Genomic DNA, 22,052 nt, shown 5'->3' with positions numbered 1-22,052 from the left:
TGAGCTTTTCGGTTCAGCCCACAATATAGAGTGGTGTGGAAACAGCACCACCATAAGTGTAACTTCAAGAGGAATCGTGTCTTTCTTTGCAGCTTACTCTTCAATTGTGGCAGTGGGGCAATACTTTGCTATGCCACAGGGACAACCACTCCAGTATACTCTCTTTGCTAGAGTGTTGAGGGAGTGGAGCCATGGCTCCACCCATTCCATATCCCTCCCTTGCCACTCCTCATGCATTTGCTTGCAGGGAGAAGCATTTGATACATAGCCCCTGCATTCCCCCTTGCACTTCCAGAAACAATAATCCAGACAAGTGTGACATAGAGGTGCAAGGGAATAAGAGGGCAGGTGAGTAAGGTTTACTCCTTTCTGCCATGTATGTCTGCAAAGCCAGAGCGGCAACCTAGCCCATGTTGATTAGATCCATACAAGTAAATGAAGGAGAGGGGAAAGCTGTAAGTCAACAGTGCCATTCATTGTTTATGTTGCATTTGATTTTAGCAAGAAACAGTGTAATAACTTCTATCTTAATAAAATGTTTTCTTAAAATTATATCTCAAAACATTGCTTTAATATTCATATCTTTGTCTGATACTTTAGTATGAGATTCAGTCATTTTACCATGATACTCATGAAGACTCATCCCAGAGTGCCATCCCAGCTGTTCCTTACAAGTACATTACAATCAACTCAACAGGAAGATGCCTGATCATTCTTCTGTCTAGTGGAAAGGTGCTATGGTCACAGGCTCTACAAAAGAGCATGGGAATAGAAGCAAGAAGAAAAGTTCTGGCGAGAAGAAGCTTAAAAAGAAAAAAAAAATTTTTCAGCACTTTACTTTCTATTGTCTCGGAAAACTTTAACAATTAAAGCACACCCATTCAAGAGGTCTGTAGAAAGTAACAACTATTAGTTCCCAAAAATGCTAGCGCATTTATGACTGTATTTGTGAGTGTGTGTATGTGTGTGTGTGTGTGTGTTGCATTCACACTATATATTCATGGAATGTCTTGGCTTTCAGTTTTGTCTTAGGTTTATGTTTTATTTGGGGGATTTATGTATATGTGTTAAACTACATTCCTCAAGGTTTTATGTATTGCTTGAATTATAGGACATTTAAAGTTTTGTCTCTTCAAATAGAATTCGGATGAAATTCACCCAGGGCAGAGGGACAGCATGTGACTCTGTCCATTATGTACGGTCCATTTGCCACTTCTTTTGCTGACTTTTTGCACGGGGTAAATTCAGCCTCTCTTTCGTTCTTTCTTTTTCTATTATTCGTTCTTCCTTCCCACCCCTCACTTTCATCTCCACAAATATTCATCTATGTGATTTTTCTTTAACTCCTCCCTACACACTCTCACAAACATTAGCTGCTAGTACAATCAATAACACATCGGGACCTGTGTTTGTTTGGTAATATATGTTTGCCTTGAATGCAAAGGTGAATCCAGTTGTATACACATAAAAGAATGCAAGATTGTAATTCCCACATCCCACAAACGATTATAGCATATAATCTGATGAGGTTGAACAAGGACAAGTGCAGAGTCCTGCACTTAGGACGGAAGAATCCCAAGCACTGATACAGACTAGGGACCGAGTGTCTAGGCAGCAGTTCTGCAGAAAATGACCTAGGGGTTACAGTGGACGAGAAGCTGGATATGAGTCGACAGGGTTCCCTTGTTGCCAAGAAGGCTAATGGTATTTTGGGCTGTATGAGTAGGGGCATTGCCAGCAGATCAAGGGACGTAGTCATTCCCCTCTATTTGACATTGGTGAGGCCTCATCTGGAGTACTGTGTCCAGTTTTGCTAGGAAGGATGTGGAAAAATTGGAAATAGTCCAGCAGAGGGCAACAAAATGATTAGGAGGCCGGAGCACATGACTTATGAGGAGAGGCTAAGGGAACTGGGATTGTTTAGTCTGCAGAAGAGAAGAACGAGGGGGGATTTGATAGCAGCCTTCAACTACCTTAAGGGGGGTTCCAAAGAGGATGGAGCTTGGCTGTTCTCAGTGGTGGCAGATGGCAGAACAAGGAGCAATGATCTCAAGTTGCAGTGGGGGAGGTCTAGGTTGGATATTAGGAAACACTATTTCACTAGGGGGATGGTGAAGCACTGGAATGGGCTACTATTTCACTAGGGAGGTGGTGGAATCTCCATCCTTAGAGGTTTTTAAGGCCCTGTTTGACAAAGCCCTGGCTGGGATGATTTAGTTGGTGCTGTTCCTGCTTTGAGTAGGGGGTTGGACTAGATGACCTTCTGAGGTCTCTTCCAACCCTAATCTCACAGGCTCACAGCAGTGTTGCAAAAGAGACAGTCTTAGCAAACTAAGACTGACTCTTCTCAAGCTACATCTACACTACACACTACAGTGAAAAGCATACTGCATCCACACTGTGATATGTGGCTACACGTGTCAGTGAAAGACTGACAAAGGGGATGCAGTGAGGAAAAGCTTCAGCTGCTCCCCACTACCAGAGCCTTTCACTGAGGTGAAGAAAGGCTCTGGCAGGGAGAGGCAATGGGGAAAGGCTGAGCTCTGGCACGGTAGGGCTCCAGCAGTAGGGAGCTTCCCTGCTTCCCTCCCTCTGCCAAGCCATTCCTGTGGTGGAAAAGGGATCCAGCAGCAAGAAGCCAGAAGCATTCTGCAGTATAGAAGCATTCTGCAGTATAGACACACTCTTAGAAAGAAGGCAAAAGGAAAGAGAGAGGAAAAAGAAGATAGAAGGCGGGGAAAGAAAAGGATACATGAGGAGGGGGTATTCAAGTTGTGCTCAGCCCCTGCGGCCTCAGGATGGGGCATGTTCAGAACAGATGGAATCTTCAGAGAATTTTGCTGCCAAACTGTAACTAGTCTTTATTGTGCATGTGAAAACTTACGAATTTCAGAAGCTCATAACATGGCTGAATGTGTGCAGACTTGACCTTAGGTCACCCACATTGCTGGTGAGTGCCTGGTTGGACCTAATAGGCTTACTCCAGTTGTGAGATCAACTGTGGGAAAGTGAATAAAAGTTTATCTAATCACCTTAAAATGATGATGGGAAAAGATAAAAGAGAAAGACAAAAACCTGGTCTAGCCCAAATAAAAAACCTTCTGATAAAATTCAAGGACGGTTAAAATCATAACATCATAGAAATATAGGGCTGGAAGTGATGCCACGAGTTCATCCCCACTGTGCTGAGAAAGGATTAAGTAAATCTAAACCATCTCAGATAGGTGTTTGGACTAACCCAGTCTTTTGTTTCCCATTTTATACCTTTTCCCATCAGCATTTGTTATTTTCATGGGGCTGGCCAAAGACTCATCCTTAACACAAGGGCAACTCCCTCTACCAAATTTCAAGCCCTTACTCTAAAGCATGGATGTGCTGAACTTGTTTGTGAAATGGTTGCAAGATTATTTTTTTCACATGAGCAAAACCATGTGTATTCCCTAATTTTGTTCTCAGAAATATCTGAGCCATTCTAGCTGAAACTGTCAAGAATGAAAGAACAAAAGTATGAAAGAAAGAATCAGCCAGAGGCAGACAAATGGCATGGAAAATTTCAACCCAAAAGGTTAAAGGTTGGTAGAGTTATAAGTAACTTAAAAGCAGGTCTTATAACGGAAAGCTTTAGACAACTTAACTCAGTGTTACCAACTCTTATGATTTTATTACAAGGTTTGATGGTTAGTGTTTTTTTTTTTTTAAAGACCCAGTTCCTGGAGGCATTTGACTGAGTGATAATCTCAACTTTCATTAAAAAAAAAAAAAAGCTTTTGGCAATCATGGTTCCGGGAAAAGCTTGAAAATGTGACCCAGAAAGCTCAGAAACCAGAAAGCAAGCAAAAGAACCTAAAATAATCTTATGATTTTGGGGGGCTCATCTTCCAAATTTTTAACCCTTGGGCCTGGCAATACCATTAATTACAGTACAACCTAGATGGAGTTACTATAAGGTTGGTGCAAAACTGGTTGGAAAACCGTTCCCAGAGAGTAGTTATCAGTGATTCACAGTCATTCTGGAAGGGCATAATGAGTGGGGTCTGATTCTGGTTCTGTTCAATATCTTTATCAATGATTTAGATAATGGCATAGAGAGTACACTTATAAAGTTTGCATACGATACCAAGCTGGGAGGGTGTAGTAGGTTTGGGCCGAGGTTTGGCCCTCAGCGGGGCTGTGGGGTGTCCCACCGCCTCGCTCTGGTCCGGCGGCAGTCTGGGACAACAGGCACACAGTTAGGGGCTCAGGCCTATAAGCAGGGGCTGAGTCAAGAGGTCCGAAACCCAGGCCCTTAAGCAAAGGCTAAGGCAAAGTCTATAGCAGCCCACGGTGGGATTAGGGGAGGTTCGGCTCTCAGCAGGGCTGTAGGGTGTCCCACCGCCTCGCTACAGAGGGGTTGCAAGTGCTTTGGAGTATAGGATTACAATTCAAAATTATCTAGACAAACTGGAGAAATGGTCTGAAGTAAATAGGATGAAATTCAATAAGGACAAATGCAAAATACTCTATTTAGGAAGGAACAACCAGTTGCACACATACAAAATGGGAAATGACTGCCTAGCAAGGAGTACTGCAGAAAGGGATCTGGGGGTCATAGTGGACCACAAGCTAAATATGAGTCAAAACTGTAGTGCTGTTGCAAAAAAAGCAAACATCATTCTGGAATGTATTAGTAGGAGTGTTGTAAGCAAGACATGAGAAGTAATACTTCTGCTTTACTCTGTGCTGATTAGGCCTCAACTGGAGTATTGTGTCCAGTTCTGGGCGCTAGATTTCAGGAAAGATGTGGACAAATTGGAGAGAGTCCAGAGAAGAGCAACAAAAATGATTAAAGCTCTAGAAAACATGACCTATGAGGGAAGATTGAAAAAAAATGGGTTTGTTTAGCCTGGAGAAGAGAAGACTGAGATGGGACATGATAACAGTTTTCAAGTATGTAAAAGGTTACAAGGAGGAGGGAGAAAAATTATTTTTCTTAACTTCTGAGGATAGGATAAGAAGCAATGGGCTTAAATTGCAGAAAGGGAGGTTTAGGTTGGACATTAGGAAAAACTTCCTAATTGTCAGGGTGGTTAAGCACTAGAATAAATTGCCTAGGGGGGTTGTGGAATCTCCATCATTGGAGATTTTTAAGAGCAGTTTAGATAAACACCTGTCAGGAATGGTCTTCTAGATAATATATAGTCCTGCCATGAGTGCAGGGGACTGGACTAGATGACCTCTCAAGGTCCCTTCCAGTTCTACGATTTTATGATTCTATGTTGCTACTAGATCAGCCTAGTGTGTGTATATGAGAATATTCATTCTCACTATTCCACTGCTTGGGCATATCTCTACACTAAATTTAAGAACAATATTTTTTCTTTAGCCCTTTCTAATTAGCAGGCTTCACAGAAAACAGCAACTTTGTAATTCTACCAGTGATTTATAATTTCTATAAGCCCTCATTGCCATCCTACATTCCAAATCCTCATTTAAAATGAACTATCATAATTATATGATAATTTCATTTCAAATCTGCAGGGAACAGTTCCTCAGTATAAGCCTGAAAAAAATGTAATGAGAAGCTTAATTATACTAATAATATCATTAAATCCTAATAAGGAGAAAAATGGTTGAATTCATTTTATATTAGATTTGATATATATATATATATAATGAAATATAATAAAACACACACACACACATATATATATATATATATATATATATATAATGACATCATAACAATAATTTCTTTAATATTAGGAAAAACAAGATGTTTTATTTTCCCTCTTGTTAACCTGGCTGTCTGTGAGATGTTAATTTCACTTTTGTTTGTGAATATAATAAAAAAATTTAAAACACTGTAAAATATACAAGAAATGCAAAATATATATTGTTTACAAAGATACAGTGTAATTAAAGTAACATCCCTCAGTACTCACTGTGGTTTTATAACAATGAATAATACTTTTCATCTGTAGATCTCAAAGTTCTTTACAAATGTGATTAAATATTATTGACCCTTTTGTATGGATGCAGACAGCAGCACGGACAGTTGAAGTGACTACACCAAGGCCACACATGAGGCCATTTGCAAAGTCAGGAGTAGAACACAAATTTTCTCTCTAAAGCACTGTTCCTGCAATAGTCTCTGAACAGGCTGATCCCTGCACAGATGAGGACCCCTGGCACAGTTAGCATTACAAAGTCTTATGCCTTGTTATCTGGCAGAGGTTAGAATTGACTCTGCATTGACTCCAGCCACCACTTTTATATCTAGAAAAGCACTTGAGAGGGAAATGTATTAGGTTATTGTATAGTCTCTGTAGGGAAGAGGTTAACTTTTATGCCTAGATAGGACAAATACTAGAACATGGATGGTAGGGAGCAGGGGGTAAAGATGATAATAAAATAGTGTGTAGGCATTTTCCATCTTTACTGCAACTTCTATGATTCCATTTTACTTTTTGTGTCAGGGATATGAGGGAGAGAAGGATCTTGAGGAATTTCTCTGCATAGGCTTGGTTCCCTAATAATTTTGACAGAATTTTCATTTTAGGTAAGAATTGAAAACATTAGAAACTAAAACATTCTGGACTCAGTTTTATTCATGTCAAGGTCAGCCTTATTGCCTCGATTACATTGGTCCTATCCACTGAAGTCAGTGGGTTGGGATGGGTATAAGAGAACTGGATTTATGCTGTCATTGCACAATTCTTCACAGGTATGTAAGTGTTCTTGAGGAACGCAGTGGCCAAATCTCTTCATTTATTGAACTCAGAGGCACCCAAAGCTAGCAACACGGAGAGGAAATGATTATAACGTTTTCCTTTTTGCTTTAAGGGACAATTTACAAATGATGGAAGTCTATCTGAATATTCAGATAGCTCCTGAATAGAGAATGGCACAGATGTCCTCTTGATAAACTATTACTTAGTTAATATCAATGTTTCCCTACCTTCGCATTCCAAATCCAAGTACTTTTCAGCAGCTATTTGTAAATAGCACATTCCTGAATACTCAGCCTGGCTGGTGACAAATATTTAAATATGGAGTGCATTAGTGTGGCATCAGACATTGTCAATAATGCATGCTCACCACCATTTAATTATTTTGAAAACATCTGTTGAAAAAAATTTTTCCAGAGGGGAATAAGGAAGTCAAGTGCATTAGTAACCATATTTCATTCTGTAGGATAAAAAAAAGCCTAAAGGGAAGCCCAATATTCAAGGACATTGAATGATTGCTAAGAATGCCTTTCCCACTTTCTATACATCTGGGTAAATGAAGCAATAGTTCAGCTCAAAATTGTGCTTATTGGTTTTCTAACAGTTTTTAAAATTATGCAAAAATATTGTGTAAAAAAGCTGCAAGATCTTCCATCCTCTTCCTTTTTAATTATTTTGTCATTATACACTTTCCCCTATTGTGGCTGACTCTATGATATTTGTCCTCATAGTGATTCTAGATAATTTGTTGATAGGTTGAGATGCCATTGCATTAAGACCCTGTTCAACACACACACAAACAATGCATTGAATAAGATCACTTAATATTTTAATGTAGTCCCTAAACTTGTCCAAACCCAAATTGTTATAAAGTGTGAGGAGGGGGATATGTCCTGATTCTCTCTCTCTTTCTCTCTCTCCAGAGAGAGAATTGGGACATATAGAATCTATCACTTCTGTAGGTGTGAAAATCAGGGTAGGAGCTTGAGGCTGAATTGTGGTAGCTTTTATGATATAGTGTGTATTTTCTCTCAGTGGCCCTTTCTCCCTGCAAAAAATGGGCACCAGCAATTTTCCTCCCCACACTCCACCCCAAAGTTTTGTAAACATTATTGTACCGAAGTAGAAAATGCAGCTTTCAAAAAATGTATTTACGAAACATAAATTTGGGTGGAGGAGGTGGTGGTGGGGAGATGCAGTGTGACACCACTAACTGCTACATCCAGGCTCAATATGGCTCATAAGTGTGCTAATTAAGCAGGCCCCGAGTGTTTAAAGAAAAAAGGCAAAACTAACAAACAAGCCTCTCCCACACAAACCAAATTCAATGGTATTCTGGATACATTGATGTTAGCCCAGTTTGTTCTCTATGGGCTGAGTGGAGGTCTCAATGTGGATTCAAACATCTTATTTTGTTTTTGAATGTTTTCAATACATTTACTACGGCATCAATGGCGCTGTCACACCGGGCCCACACTTGGAAGTTGGAAGGGGCCCATCACAACCACATGGGGGCCCACAAATATGTTTGGTGCTGGGCCCACAAAAAGTTAATCCTCCCCCAGTCAGCCCTTGGTCTGCTCAGCACAGCAGTCTTTCCGGAAGCAGCCCACTCTTCCTGCCTGCCTATGGTTCTGTGATTCCCTCTGAGTTCTCCCACAGCTTCCCCAGCTGCTGGGCGTGGCATCCTGAGTAGCTCTGTGACCTCTCCATGCTGAGGAATGTCAAAGCAGCACAGCAGTCATCCCCCATTTCCCTCCCCCCACCAGCAGTTTGCCTGTGGCTGTGTTCCTAATGCAGGGCAGAACAGAAGCATTCCATGCTAATGATTTGCTCTTTGTTCCCCAAAAGGAGCTGCATGCTCAGCTGTCAGATACTTTCCAGAGCTTTGGAAGGGGAGGGGCACATGCCTGCAGGGCAGCAGAGATCAAAACAGTGAGCAGAGTGGTCACAACAGGCATTGTGGGATACTGGTGGAAGCCAGTTATGTCAACAAAACAAACAGCAGTGTCTATACTGATGCTTTGTCGCTTTAACTTTGCTGCAAAAAGCTTTATGCCTCTCGTTGTGGTGGTTTTATTTTGTTGGCAAAACAGCAGAGTTTTGCCACCAAAAACAGCTTTGTATGTGTATACCTCCACTGTCTTGTCGGCAAAAGGCAGCTTTTGCTGACAAAACTTTGTAGTGTAGACAAAGCCTTAGTCTGTAATTCAGATTTTCTAGTTTAAATTCTTCCTACTCACCTATGCAGATGGGTTGGAAAGAAGAGATCCCAGGCTGCATCCCTAACCTGCCAGTCAGCAGAACAGAGATTGCACAAGACAATGTACATGTACACCTAGCAAAGAGCTCTAACAAATTACTTTACAGCAAGGGGGAAACAGGGTCAGAATTCCCCTGGGGCTTGTGAGCCAGCATAGCCCTATACTCAGGCTTGAGCAAGGCTCAATATAGCTGCCAGTAACATTTCCCAGAAAGGTATTTTTACCGTATGTTATTACAGAGTAAGGAAATAACATTCTCTTACTTATACAAAAGAGGATATTTTAAAATGTTATTACAGGTATATGCAATCTTGATCCCTTTTTAAAAACTGAGTACATTGTTTTCAAAAATCAAGTAGGAAACTCAATATATAAATATCTAGTTCCAATACTACTTTTTGTTGGACATACCATACATTTTATGCAGATTATATGTGGTACAATCACTTATTTTTAGTCATCCAATGGATAACATTCAAGTTTTCTTCTTTTCATCAGAAATTGACATGAGAAATGGGCATACCTTTGGATGAAGATATTCATGTACACTTTGATGTTACCTTGTGTAGCTCATAACCTGAGAGATTAACAAATCCATAGCAAGGAAATTACTGTTTAATTTCTATTCTTTACATTATTCCAACAACGAGATGTTTCAGTGTCAATTTTAATTTGATGGTTTAGAAATGCTTATTCAACAAAAAAGTTGGTGATTTTGTAATCATGTAAAATAAAGGATTAGCTATATAGTTCCTACATTTTTTCTTGAACACATACTGTTTGTTATTTAGCTCAAAACTTGCAGGTCTTTAAAATTAATATTAAAACTGGAATAAAAACTACAGTCACCATAGAAAAAAGTTTCTCCAGTGAGATCTTTCCATGTATAATCCGTAAAAAAATGTTTGTATATTTAACATAATTTAACATCTCTGCAGCCTGGGCAATTATCCTAGTAGCAGGGAACCAAGGCCTACTGTTAAGTCTTAACCCCCCCTTGTCAGGATTGTTTCTTCGATATCAGAATCTAGATGCATACCATGGGGGTAGATTTAGGGTTTTATTAAAGGAGGACCAGTTCTTCTGTTAATCTAATTTTAAAAACATTAAGGGGAGTGGAGGAGAATTAATTGATTTGTTCCATCCAACCTGGTATGTCTTTTTCCACCCCCTCCTCCTTTGGACTCTTTTAGACAAACAGGGAAAATCATATACACTGATTAGAAAAATTTAGTTGTTTCTTATCCCTGATTCAGTATTTCTGTTTCTACCTTGAATAAAACCCAGATTTTTTGAACAGTGTGTTAACCACACACACACACTATAATACAGATATGTACGTCTACTAAAAAAGCAAAGGATAATGTAAAATTCTGTCAAGATATCATTAATGAATCAGTTTCTAACATGATAGTGCTGCGGTTAGTGTTATACCAATAGAATAAAAACCAGCAGGATCTTATTAAGAGGGATAAGGCAAAGATGCCACATTTATTGTAAATATAATGATAAAGCAAAAGATAAAAGTAAACAACGTTGTTTGACTACTTATTCCTATCACTACTTATTCCTTATACACACACACACATATATATAGATAGATAGATAGATAGATAGATAGATAGATTCATTCACACAACCATTCATTCACGTTCTGTATAGGTGTTATAGTTACCAGCCTAGAAGTTGCTCATGCCAAGTTACTTAGGGTTACCATACATCCTCTTTTTCCTGGACATGTCCGGCTTTTTGGCAGTCAAACCCCCGTCCGGGGGGAATTGCCAAAAAGCCGAACATGTCCGGGAAAATGGTGGCTCTGCTCCTCCCCGACTCTTCGGCTCTGTTTAAGAGCTGGGCTGCCCGAGCGCTACCGGCTTCGGGCAGCCCCCGTGCCTCCAGACCCTGCGCCCCCCAGCCGGGCACTTCCCCGCCCGGGCTCCGGCGGCGCAGGGTCCGGAGGCACGGGGGCTGCCCGAAGCCTGTAGTGCTCGGGCAGCCCGGCTCTTAAACAGAGCCAAAGAGTCGGGGAGGAGCAGAGCCACTGCAGCTGGAGGCTCTGCTCCTCTTCGGCTCTGTTTAAGAGCCGGGCAGCCCCGGTGCCTCCGGACCCTGCGCCGCCGGAGCCTGGGAGGGGAAGTGCCCGGCCGGGGGCGCAGGGTCCGGAGGCATAGGGGCTGCCCAAAGCCCGAGCGCTACCAGCTTCACGGTTTGCCAGGCAGCCTCCAGACCCTGCGCCCCTGGCTGGGCGCTTCCCCTCCCGGGCTCCAGCTGCGCTGGGGAAGCGCCGGGTGGGGGCGCAGGGTCTGGGGGCTGCTCGGCAAACCCTGAAGCCGGTAGCACTGGGGCAGCCCTTTCCCCCTGACTGGGAGTGGGAGGGAGGAGGGGGCGGAGTTGGGGCGGGGCAGGGGTGGAGTTGGGACGGGGCTAGGGGTGGGGAAATGGGCGGGGCCAGGTATTTATGAGATATGGTAACCCTAAAGTTACTGGCCAGGTATCTTGGTCATGAGGATGGAGCTGAGTCTGTGTCAGGTGCACCTGATGCTCCTGGAGGTTGGCAGCAGAACCAGAGACTCAAAGTCATCAGTCTTGAGAGTCCATTCTTATAGGATTTAATTCCTATGTTAGTCTATGGGAGCTGTTTCATTCTGCTGTTGCTGACTCAATCAGCAGATGGCATATTCCTGGACACATTCCTGGGCACATTCCTGGTGGCTCCAAACTGTCCAAAGTTTGTGTTTCTCATCTTTCCAGGTGATGGGGTGGATCCCAGTTTACCCTCCGGGGGTTGTCTGGTCATCCACTTGACACATTCTTTGGCCGATGGATACTCCCTTTCTAGGCTGGCACCTCCCTAACCATTCATGTACATTAAGCATTCATCAACATACATTCCATATCTTAACCATATTTTAATTTACTGTCTCCACCACTTTCGGGGTGTGTGCTAATTCATTTGAGACTCCTGGCCCTTTAATCACAGAGGGTGGGGGTTTAGGAGCCGTTGCTGTTACAATGAAGTGAAAGTCACTTAACGGCTTATAGTGTTTGTTTACATTGTTTCAATTACTTCAAGAACAAAGTCAATTAACTTGTTTGTAAGTTTTACATAGTAATAAAGTATCTTTCACAGGATAGATACAATCAATGGTTTCTACAGACAATAGCTTACAAGTTTTAACAGAAGACCCAAGAGATTTTTGTACTTGGTGAAACTGTTGGATTTTAAAGTGTGGGGGACAAATTATTGGGCGGTCACTGTCACTTGGGGGAATCACTGTTAGTACCTTCTTTACTATCCCTACATAATCTCTCCATGAAAACTTACTTTGAGAGCTAATGAATGAATGTTCTTCAAGAGCATGTGTTATAATGGAAGTCATAAGAGCACAGTGCCAAACTACAGCAGTGTAGTGATACAAGTGCAACCTTGATGCAGAGAATGTAATTTCTAGAGCTGGTTGAAATTTTTCAAATGAAAATTCTGTTTGTCAAAAAATGGCTTTTTTTCAAACATAAAAATTTCATGAAAAAAAATCAGTATTTGAAATTTTCCCAATTTTCTCCAGAAAGCTGAACATTTTTCCATTTTTGGTTTTCAGGGTTTTTTTGGGGGCGTGGGGGGGATTTGATTTTCATATTTTACTTTTTCCCCTTTCTCTCTTTTTTCATTTTTCTTTTTCTCCTCTTATTTCTCTTCTAAAGTTGAGTTTCCAAAAAGGAAAAATAAAAAGGGAGAAGTCTGATAAGGGCAGGGAGGGGCAAAAGGTGAGGGAAGGCAAGAAATGAGGGAAAAAAAATTTCAACCCCCCAATTTTTTACAAATTATTTTTTTAAGAAATCAGTCTTTTTTAAACTTTAAAAGAAGAACAGTTTTGATATTTACAAAAATGTTCACAATTTCTGAAAATTGAGAATACATTTAAGAATTTAGCATTCTGTTTGCAATTTGTGCACCTCTTTCAGTTAAAAAAGTACCATATCATAGGATAATTAGATGGCCTTGATTAAAGTGATATCAACTCCTGCTTCGTTCAATATATGTGAACTCAAGTTATTTACATTGAATGTCATTTTCCTGTTGGCAGTAACTTCAACTCACAGAGTGAGAAGCTTAGACTCTCGTGACTGATTCATCTTGTTCTAAATTCTTAAAGACTAATGCCTAGGCACATTCTCGATTCCTCCCAAAAATCCTGATGGGAGGATATGAGCTGTAATATGTCAATCCTGTTAACATCCTCCATAAAGGTTCCCCATACACCACAAACCACAATTGCCAACTTTCACGCAGTAAATAAGCACCCCGACTTTTACAGTAAGCCAAAAATCAAGCTAATCCTAATTCAAAACAAGGCCAAAACAAGCCAAACGCTAAAAACCCCAACGCTCTATGTGACTAGATTCCCCTGGCATGCAGTCTGGGACTGTGGTGGGCCCGCTGTGCACCCCTGACACTCTTCTACCTTTGCCCCTGCTTGCCCCTCCTTACCGGGAGCCGATCAAAAACAAAGAAGCAACAAGCTACAAGCCAAAAACTAGACAACAAGCAACTCACAAGCCAATTAAGCCAAAAACAAGCCCAATTTCTGTGTTTTTTCCCGCAGGTTTAGCATGTCTGCAACACATGAGGCAGGTTTATGTGATCCATGCATCCTCCCCATCTGCAGAGTGGGTGCATTAGGGCCTTGGTAGTTACTGCAGCCTCATGGATGAGCCATATCTAACTACCTGAGATCTGGGGTAGTATGGGAGGAATATTCTTGCCTCCCTTATGGAACTACTCACTATAGACTTAGATATCCAAGCTGTCTGGAATAGAAGACTTGGGGCTAAGAGTGATAATCCATTTAGGTGGGTATCTTTGGAGAAAAGGAAATTACTTCTCTGTAATTCTTATGCTCTAAATATCTTTGCTTCATCCAATTAACATTTACCCACACTCTTCTCAATACAAGTTTTGCAATTTATGTTTTTTAATCTGATTTGTGAATTAGTTGTTATTGGGACTATTTAACTAGAGCTAGAGGAATATTGAAAAGTAATGTTTGGAGACGTTTGTTCCAGTTCTGAACAGCTATTCATTTTAACCAAGTCACTTTTGATTCCTTCTTCAAAAACATCCACATGAATAGCTTTGTGTCTACATAAATATTTGGGGAATGGTTGTTTTTCATATTTTTTTGTAAAGAGAATGTCACTGCCAAATAAATTGGTTAAAAATCATACTTTCTTGGTTTTGCAAACTTGTTGCAGATTTCATTTCTGGTATTTTTTGTTTGTTTGTTTGTTTGTTTTTTTGTAATTGTTTTCATGAGAACAAGAAGGCAGGGCCCACAGCTGAAAAACTGCTGTTGTGCTGTGAAAATAAGATGTGCCATTCTAAATATGTTAAAATTTGTTTGAACACTCAGATTCTTTATTTTGTGCATTAATAATCTAATGCAGTTAAATTCTTAATTTTTGTATGTCTGATATTACATTTCCTTTAAAACAAATGAAATGAAGCAGAATCCTAGAAAAAGCACTTTTTAGAAAGCAGTATATCTTTGAGGTCCCTCCCCCCCCCATCCCTTGTTTCTGGAAGGCATGATGTTCAATAATTCAGGAGGACCAAGAATCAGCATATCTTACAGCATATTTGATGTGCCAACAAACAGACTGGAGATTGTTTCATTTCAATTAGCTCCTTTGTTGCCAACAAAAGACTGACAAACACACTGAGAGACAGGCATAAAGCACTTTGCTTTTCACATTGCTCTTTATTTGATGCTAGTTTTCTTATTGCAACCTCTCACCATCCCCCCTCCTCCTTGTATCCTCTTCCACCTTTTCCATATTTTAGCTACTATTGTTCTCTTGTATCAGCTTACCTGGGATCAAGTGATTTTCTCCAGCACAAAAATAAGGGTTTGTATTTTCTTTTCAGGCCTCTTCTGATCTCCTAGGCTAATTGGCTCAGGTGTAAGCCAAGCCAGCAGGGCTGTGACTTTGATGTGACACTTTAGAGCAGAGCACCTGGTAACATCCCTGTTTGTGTGTCAAATACCAGCCAGCCTTGCCTGCTGCTCAAGCCCAGCTAATAAAAATGCTAGTAATCACATTGTATTACAAGGCTCAAATTCATGCTGTTACTTTATTGCAAGGTTGTCATTAATTTTGCAGCGCGAACCTGGAATCTGATCTGACCTCTTTTTAATAAGTGTGGGGTCTGTGCACAAGTGTGTGTGTGTGAGTGACAGAAAGGTGACTGCCAGCTGTTTCTCCTTTACATATGGTGGTACCCTTTGCTTTGATCAATAATGCTGTTTCACCTAAAAAAGAAACTCATTTTGTAAGGGTGCAGAAAAGGGACCTCCCTGTCCCCCTGTTCCTGTGGTTTATTTGTAAAGCATACACAATTATGGAAAGGTCAGTCAACAGTAAATAATTCTCTTACTGCTTTGCTTGACATTCTTCTTCTACTTTGCCCTATAAAGAATTGGACCAATCACTGCACAGTGGTCTCTATACCCATCCTTGAATGGTGGTATTTGGTCTAATTACAAACTCAGAGAAAGTCATGAAAAAGAAAATTAACTTTGGCTTTTCTTAAAGTGTTATTTTTTTTTAATAAATAGAAAATACCTAAAGCTCAAATTCACTTTTACCAACCCTAGTCCCACGAAAAATGTATAGAAGTTCTTGATTTTTATTTTTCATTTCTAATTAAAGGGCCACTGAGTACGTCTTCCTATGGTCTAAATTATATACAGTATTAAGCATACAGGCCACACTCAAAAAAGAATAAATGGTTCATAACTTTTTAAAATTATTATTATTATTATTGTTATGATTACCTCTAATATTTGTTCTTTTAACTTAGGCTTCATATTTGATGACTGGGGATGCTGGAAAAAAACTGTGTTGTTTGATCAGGAGTCCTTGAATCTGGGGGTCAGACATGCAAGGGGACAATGATAGCTTGTTATTGTAGTACTGTGTTTTCAAGAAACTACTTTTCAGTATTTTTGCTAAGACCAATATTTTTGATCTCAAAGGAAATTTATTTCTGAGATTTGATAGTTACCCAATTCGCATGCAGAAGCTAAAAACACACACAGACTTGGAAGAAGATAAGTACCTAAAGGGTTAACAAAGCTGAACAATGGCATTTTTTTTTTTAATTTTATAAACTGAGGACCAATTTCTTCTACGTTCTAATCTGCTCTGATATTCAGCTTTTGCTGTAACTTTTTCTTTGGAAAGTGAAAAACATTAACACCAAAATATTTGAGAGTGGAGAAAACAAAATATAAAATGAAAGATTTCTATCCCAAACCCCTCAATAAGACACCTATTCATCTTTCACAATGTATAGCACAACCACAAGGTTACACCACCACATTGCAAACTTTCTAGCCTGCCTCAAAATTAAAACAAGAGGGTCATTTAGGTTCTAAAGCTGTAATTCGAGCACTCTGGCTTTTGTCACAGCTAATGACAACCAAACAGATCTTCTCATCATGTTTTGGTAGCATATCTTCAAAATTTCCACCAAGAGTCCCTTAAAATACAGTTCAAAGGGTCTATAGAAGAAAATGTAATTTTAACAGGTACCAAAATATGGATTGTAGAAAACATGGAATTAGCAGTGATTTGTACAAAAAAATGCTTCTTTGAAAACTAGCTTTTTAGTGTTGTGGAAGACAGAAAAAATACGTTCATATCTTTGTTAAGAACAGTCTTATTTATTGTCTTCATGAATTATCTAAGAAAAAGGAATAAATGAAACCCGCAAATGATGAAACTGGAGAAATTACAAATACTAACAATGAGAACATAGAAAAGGAGTTTGAGAGATCAGATAGATCAGAAACAGTATGGGGGGGGGAGCACACCTGATGGAAAATAATCCAAAACACATGTGGCTAGTAGTAAATATGTAATAAAGCAACAAAAATGGTCAGCACAGTTTTGGACTGCATATTCAGTACCATCCCTTTCTTCCCTATACAACTCAAGTGTTCATCTGTAATATTGCTTCCAGAAACTGGAGGGAATTTGGAGAAGAGCAACAGGCTGGAGTGATTAAGTTACAGGGCCAAGTGAAAGGCCTAAGCCTGATGCCATTGACATCAGTATAAGTTTTTCCACTAACTTCATTGGGAACAGGAGGATAAGACCCTAAGGATCTAAAAATAAGTTGCTTGACTAAATGATGACTAAAAGAGAGCAAAGTAACAGTCTACATATATTCTAGGGGTGTAATCAGAAAAGAAAGTAATTCACAGAGTAAAAGGAGGTATAGCTAGAGGAAATGGGATAAAATTAAGAAAAGAAAATGTATGCTGAATATAAAGGAGTAGGTTACAGGATAGTTTCCCTAGCAACGTAGTAGGAGGCCCATCACTTGGCATTCTGAAAACTAGAGTGAACAACCCATCACAGCCCAAAGATTCATGCAAAAACAAGTCACACAGTGCAGTGTCACACACAGCATCTTTTCTTGCACTCTTGTGAAGGGGAGCATGTTGGAAGAGTCTCTCCTTTCTGCTGTTTTCAGGACAATTCTGCCCCTTTGTTGTCATTTGTCCACCTCCAGCCTGTAGCACATTAGAGAAATCCATCTGGTTTTGTTCTCAGCCTTCTTTTATCTCTTTGGGCTGATGCTGCCTACTGTCTCACCCCAGTCTCACCTTCTCTTACATACCTGGCACTTGATTGTAGCCTTGAGACACTGGGCTGCATTTGGGTCAATGCAAAACTGCACTATACCTTTGTGAACTCTGGGAAGAGTTGTGCAGCTATTACACTGGAAAAAGTGCTCAAACCTCTCTATTCTGCAACAAGTTAGTGTATGTGTGTTGTTTAATTATTCTTGCTGGTGTTTGATGAGTATAGATGCAGACCCAAACCCAGACTGTAATCCATACAGTGCATCATCACAAGGGAGTAAGGGAATATAAAGGGCTTTCTTATACCTTTATGTCAGTTACCCCTACAATCATTCTTAGTGTGGGAAGGGAAGTAGGCTCCTACCCTACACAAGTGGATAGGAAGGTGCAGGAGAGGTTGAGGACTGGATGGTGCCTTAGCTATTCCTCCCAAACATATCAGACAGTATAGATGTGGAGGCATATTGGATGACTTATGGTGCACCGGTATAGACCTAGTTATTCGTTCCCAGATCAGTGAGAAAACTGGGAGGGAGATTGTGACTCCTTTCAATTTGCTCCAAAGACAGTACAACAATGTGCTACCCCTTGCTTTGGCTTGTGGCAAAGTGATAACTGAACCCTAGATTTGCAAGGGTATTTACTCTTACTATGAGATGGAATCAGGTGTGGTATGAGGTAGGTATTTGCTCCCAGGTATGGTGGAATCATCTTCATGGAAAAGGGCACTCTCCATATTACGTAGAGTTTATGAAAGACTCATTAATTTTAATTATGAAAAATTCATGTCAATTTTACATGACATTTTCAACCTTGAAAATAAAGAGAGAAGTCAAATTAGAAATAGAAATCATATGGCTGAGCTCATAACTATCTAGAATTTATTTATGTGATTTATTTCTATTGTTACTAGAAGAACAGCTCTAAATAAGTTGCAGCTCTGCCTTTATCTCACTCCCTTTCTTTAAAAAAATACAATTAAAATAAAGAGCAGGGGCTTAACGTATCTATGTTCTCCCTAAATTTGCATAGATTCATTTTTGGTCATTTGAATAAAGAACTCATTTAAATTCTCACTGGCATGGTCCTGAGCCTACAAACTTTCCACAAGGTGCTTTGAAGAATTATACTTTGTGCACTCTTGACATTTTCAGGGAAGCAGTGGACTAATGTCTGCCAAACAGCTTAAAAATCTGGTCCTTGCTTTTTAATTATTACTGAGGGTGGAAAAGCCTGGGGAGTAAGAAACTATTTTAACTGTCCACCCTTACCCCCCAAAGCATCACTAATTAGCAAAAAAATGAAACTAAATGAATGTTTCTCTGGTACAGTAGGGACAGGTTTCAGGAATACACTGAGATTTTTTTAAGCTTACATATATTATAATCTTATGGGCCAGATTCTGCCATCAGTTCTTGGGCATCTTACTCTGCAATTAGTTCCACTTAACTGACAGAACAAGGTACTACTCAAAATGAGCAGAGGTGGAACTGAGGAAAGGTGGCAGAATCCATCGCTAAATGTGTATATGTTAGGGGCAGCAAACACGTCTTTAAAGGGTTTGTAACATATAAAACAACTCAGAATAAAGAAAATAATATTTAATATTGATAAGATATGTTTATATATAGGAGCTACTGCTAGAATATCTCAGTAGGTTACACTAATATGTATATTATGTATTGTTATAATTAAATATTTATTATTATGGTGAGGCTCCATTTGTGCTGCTTCTTCCAATAATTTTGACATGGTTAGACCTCATTTTTTTCCAAATTGTTTCTACTTCTTCAGCTTTCCTTTGGGCCACAGTTTAAATCCATTCAGATACTGACTCTAGTGGAGAAGAGGTGGTCTGCTTATTAAGTGGTCTATCTCACTGAGCACATGATGCTCGTTCTCCATGATATCTGCCTGTTGGCTTCACGATATGTTGGGTTGACATCAGATTTCACATATAAAACCCTCATCAGACTGGCATCATCATACCCGAAAGAACAACTCTCGCCCTATGTAACACTAGTGCAATTGAAATCAGAAGAGGCATTTGAGTATTACTTCACCTCTCTGTGCTTCAGTTAAAATGGTAATAATGACACTACCCTGCTTTGTAAAATGCTTTGAAATCTACAGCTGAAAAGCTCTATGTGCTATCAAAGTATTATTAATTCATTTACAGACTACCACAGTTTATTTGTTTACCTCTAATCACTTCTGCTTTGCCAAAGAGATGCCTCAGAAGGATGGGATTTTTTCTGTTTGTTTGCTTTTCCTCTTTTCTCCATTTAGACCCTGCTATATCAGAGGGTGAATGAATCTTAACACTGCGGGATTTTCAGACTCTGTGATTGCTGTACACTAAAGCTGTTTATTGATTCCACCTGATCACCATTAAGGTATCTAACTGTACCAAAATTAAAACTGTCAGTGACATAAATTACTCTTAGAAATCATAGACAGACAAGGTGGGTAAGGTAATATTTTTTATTGGATCAACTTCTCTTGGTGAGACAGACAAGCTTTCGAGCCACACAGAGCTCTTCTTCAGGTCAAATCATGTCATTCTTCTAGGAAATCATGTCATTCATGAGTGCAAATGCATTGGGGAAAGGGCAAAGGGAATATGGTAATAAGGATAAATAGCATAAAAGAATATCAAGTGTTATGGTTCTTGGTTTCCACAGCTATACTATCCAGGCTTTTAGGAACATACAAATAGATCCACAAAGGGACTTTGATGTTGCATTGCTGAGCTTTGTGGTGCCTAATTTTTAGGTGCCCAGAAGATCACTGGAAACCACAATCCACAAAAGCTTAGTTGTACAATAGGCACATTACAATGCAATACACAAAAGCCAGCATACTAAGTGAGAATCTGCCTCAGCTAGCAAATGGGAAACGTCCACAAGTGGGGTGTGTGTTAAGGTCAACTGCTCTCCCAGAGATAGGCACCTAAGTCCAGGCTGCAAGGGAGGCACCTATCTCTGCTTAGCAATTCACAACAGGAACTTTTTTTCTGGAGTCAGGCAGCTTAGGGTGTCCTAAGTAGTTTCTTGCAGGCATGAGTTCGGTACTTATCTTGCTCCATGCAAAATGGCCAAAGGAGGAGTGGTGGTGCCCTCATAATACATTTTAATTCTCTTGATTTAAAAAAGATTGTGGCATCTGCACATTTTTTTACCTCACAGCTCACCCCCTTTTCCAAATTATCAATAAGTATATTAAACAACAATGGTTCTCATATAGAACCTTGCGGCACCCTGCTGTTACTCCTTTGCTATGTTGAAAAGTAATGATTTATTCCTTCCCTTTTCCTTCTCCATCTCTTAACCAGTTGTTATAATGATACCTTGCCTCTCATCCCATCACTACTTTAATAGCCTCTTTTCAGTGACTTTGTCAAAGACCTTTTCAAACTTTTAATAATTGATGTAAACTACTTCTTCACTGATGATTTTATTGACACCTTGTAGCAGTGCAGACTCACCCCTGCGGTGCCTCCTGCTGGTCATCCTTGGGAATGATCTCTCCAGCCCTCTGGAGCGCCCTCTGTCGGCCAGTGATCTGCTACCACTGGGCCCGTGTCCCTTTCTCTGGGGTGCTGCCCCCTTGGCAGTAACCCCTCAGTCTCAGTGTCTCCCCACCCAGGGGAACCCCCACCCAATATCCCCACTTCACCTCAATATAAGGCTACTGCCAGTCACCAACTAGCCCCCGCGCCCTGGGGCAGACTGCAGTATAAGCCACTTATCACAGACAAAGTTGGGTTTGGACCTGCTGCCTCTCTGTATAGCTAGGCTACCCCTCTGCAGCCCTGGTACTGGTCTTAGGCCCACCACTGGGTCCGCAGCCTGGGGGTTTTCCAGGCTGGAGCTCCCCAGCTCCTCTAGCCTTCCCCCAGCCCTGCTCCACTCCCAGTATCCTGCTCAACTCCCTAGCAGCCAGGCCCTTCTCTCTCTACACAGAGAGAGACTATCCCTGGGATACTCGCTCACAGCCTTTTATAGGGACCAGCTGGGCCTGATTGGAGCATGGCCCAGCTGTGGCTACTTCCCCAATCAGCCTAGCTTTTCCCTGCCACAGCCCTCTCCCTGGCTATTTTAAGCCCTTCAGGGCAGGAGCAGGGTAACCACCCCACTACACACCTGCAAAGAATTTTAATACATTTGCAAACAAAAACTAAGATATCCTGCACTTCCCATAACTGCCCCCTAATCCTGCTCTGTTCCAGGTACAATCATTCTGGCACATCACTCCGATCTACTCCTGGATCTATTCTGGTGACTCCAATTTTCCATCAGGGCTGCTGGGGGAGAAGAGGAGGAGCTGGCAAAGGACAGTTTGCCCCGGGCCCCCATTTGAGAGGTCCCCTGAGCCCATGGAATTGAGTGAGTGGTATTGTGACTTGGCACATGGGGTTGCAGTAC

Source organism: Chrysemys picta, chromosome 2, assembly GCF_011386835.1.
Source record: "Chrysemys picta bellii isolate R12L10 chromosome 2, ASM1138683v2, whole genome shotgun sequence".
NCBI lineage: Eukaryota > Metazoa > Chordata > Testudines > Emydidae > Chrysemys > Chrysemys picta.
This window is presented reverse-complemented; position numbering follows the sequence as displayed.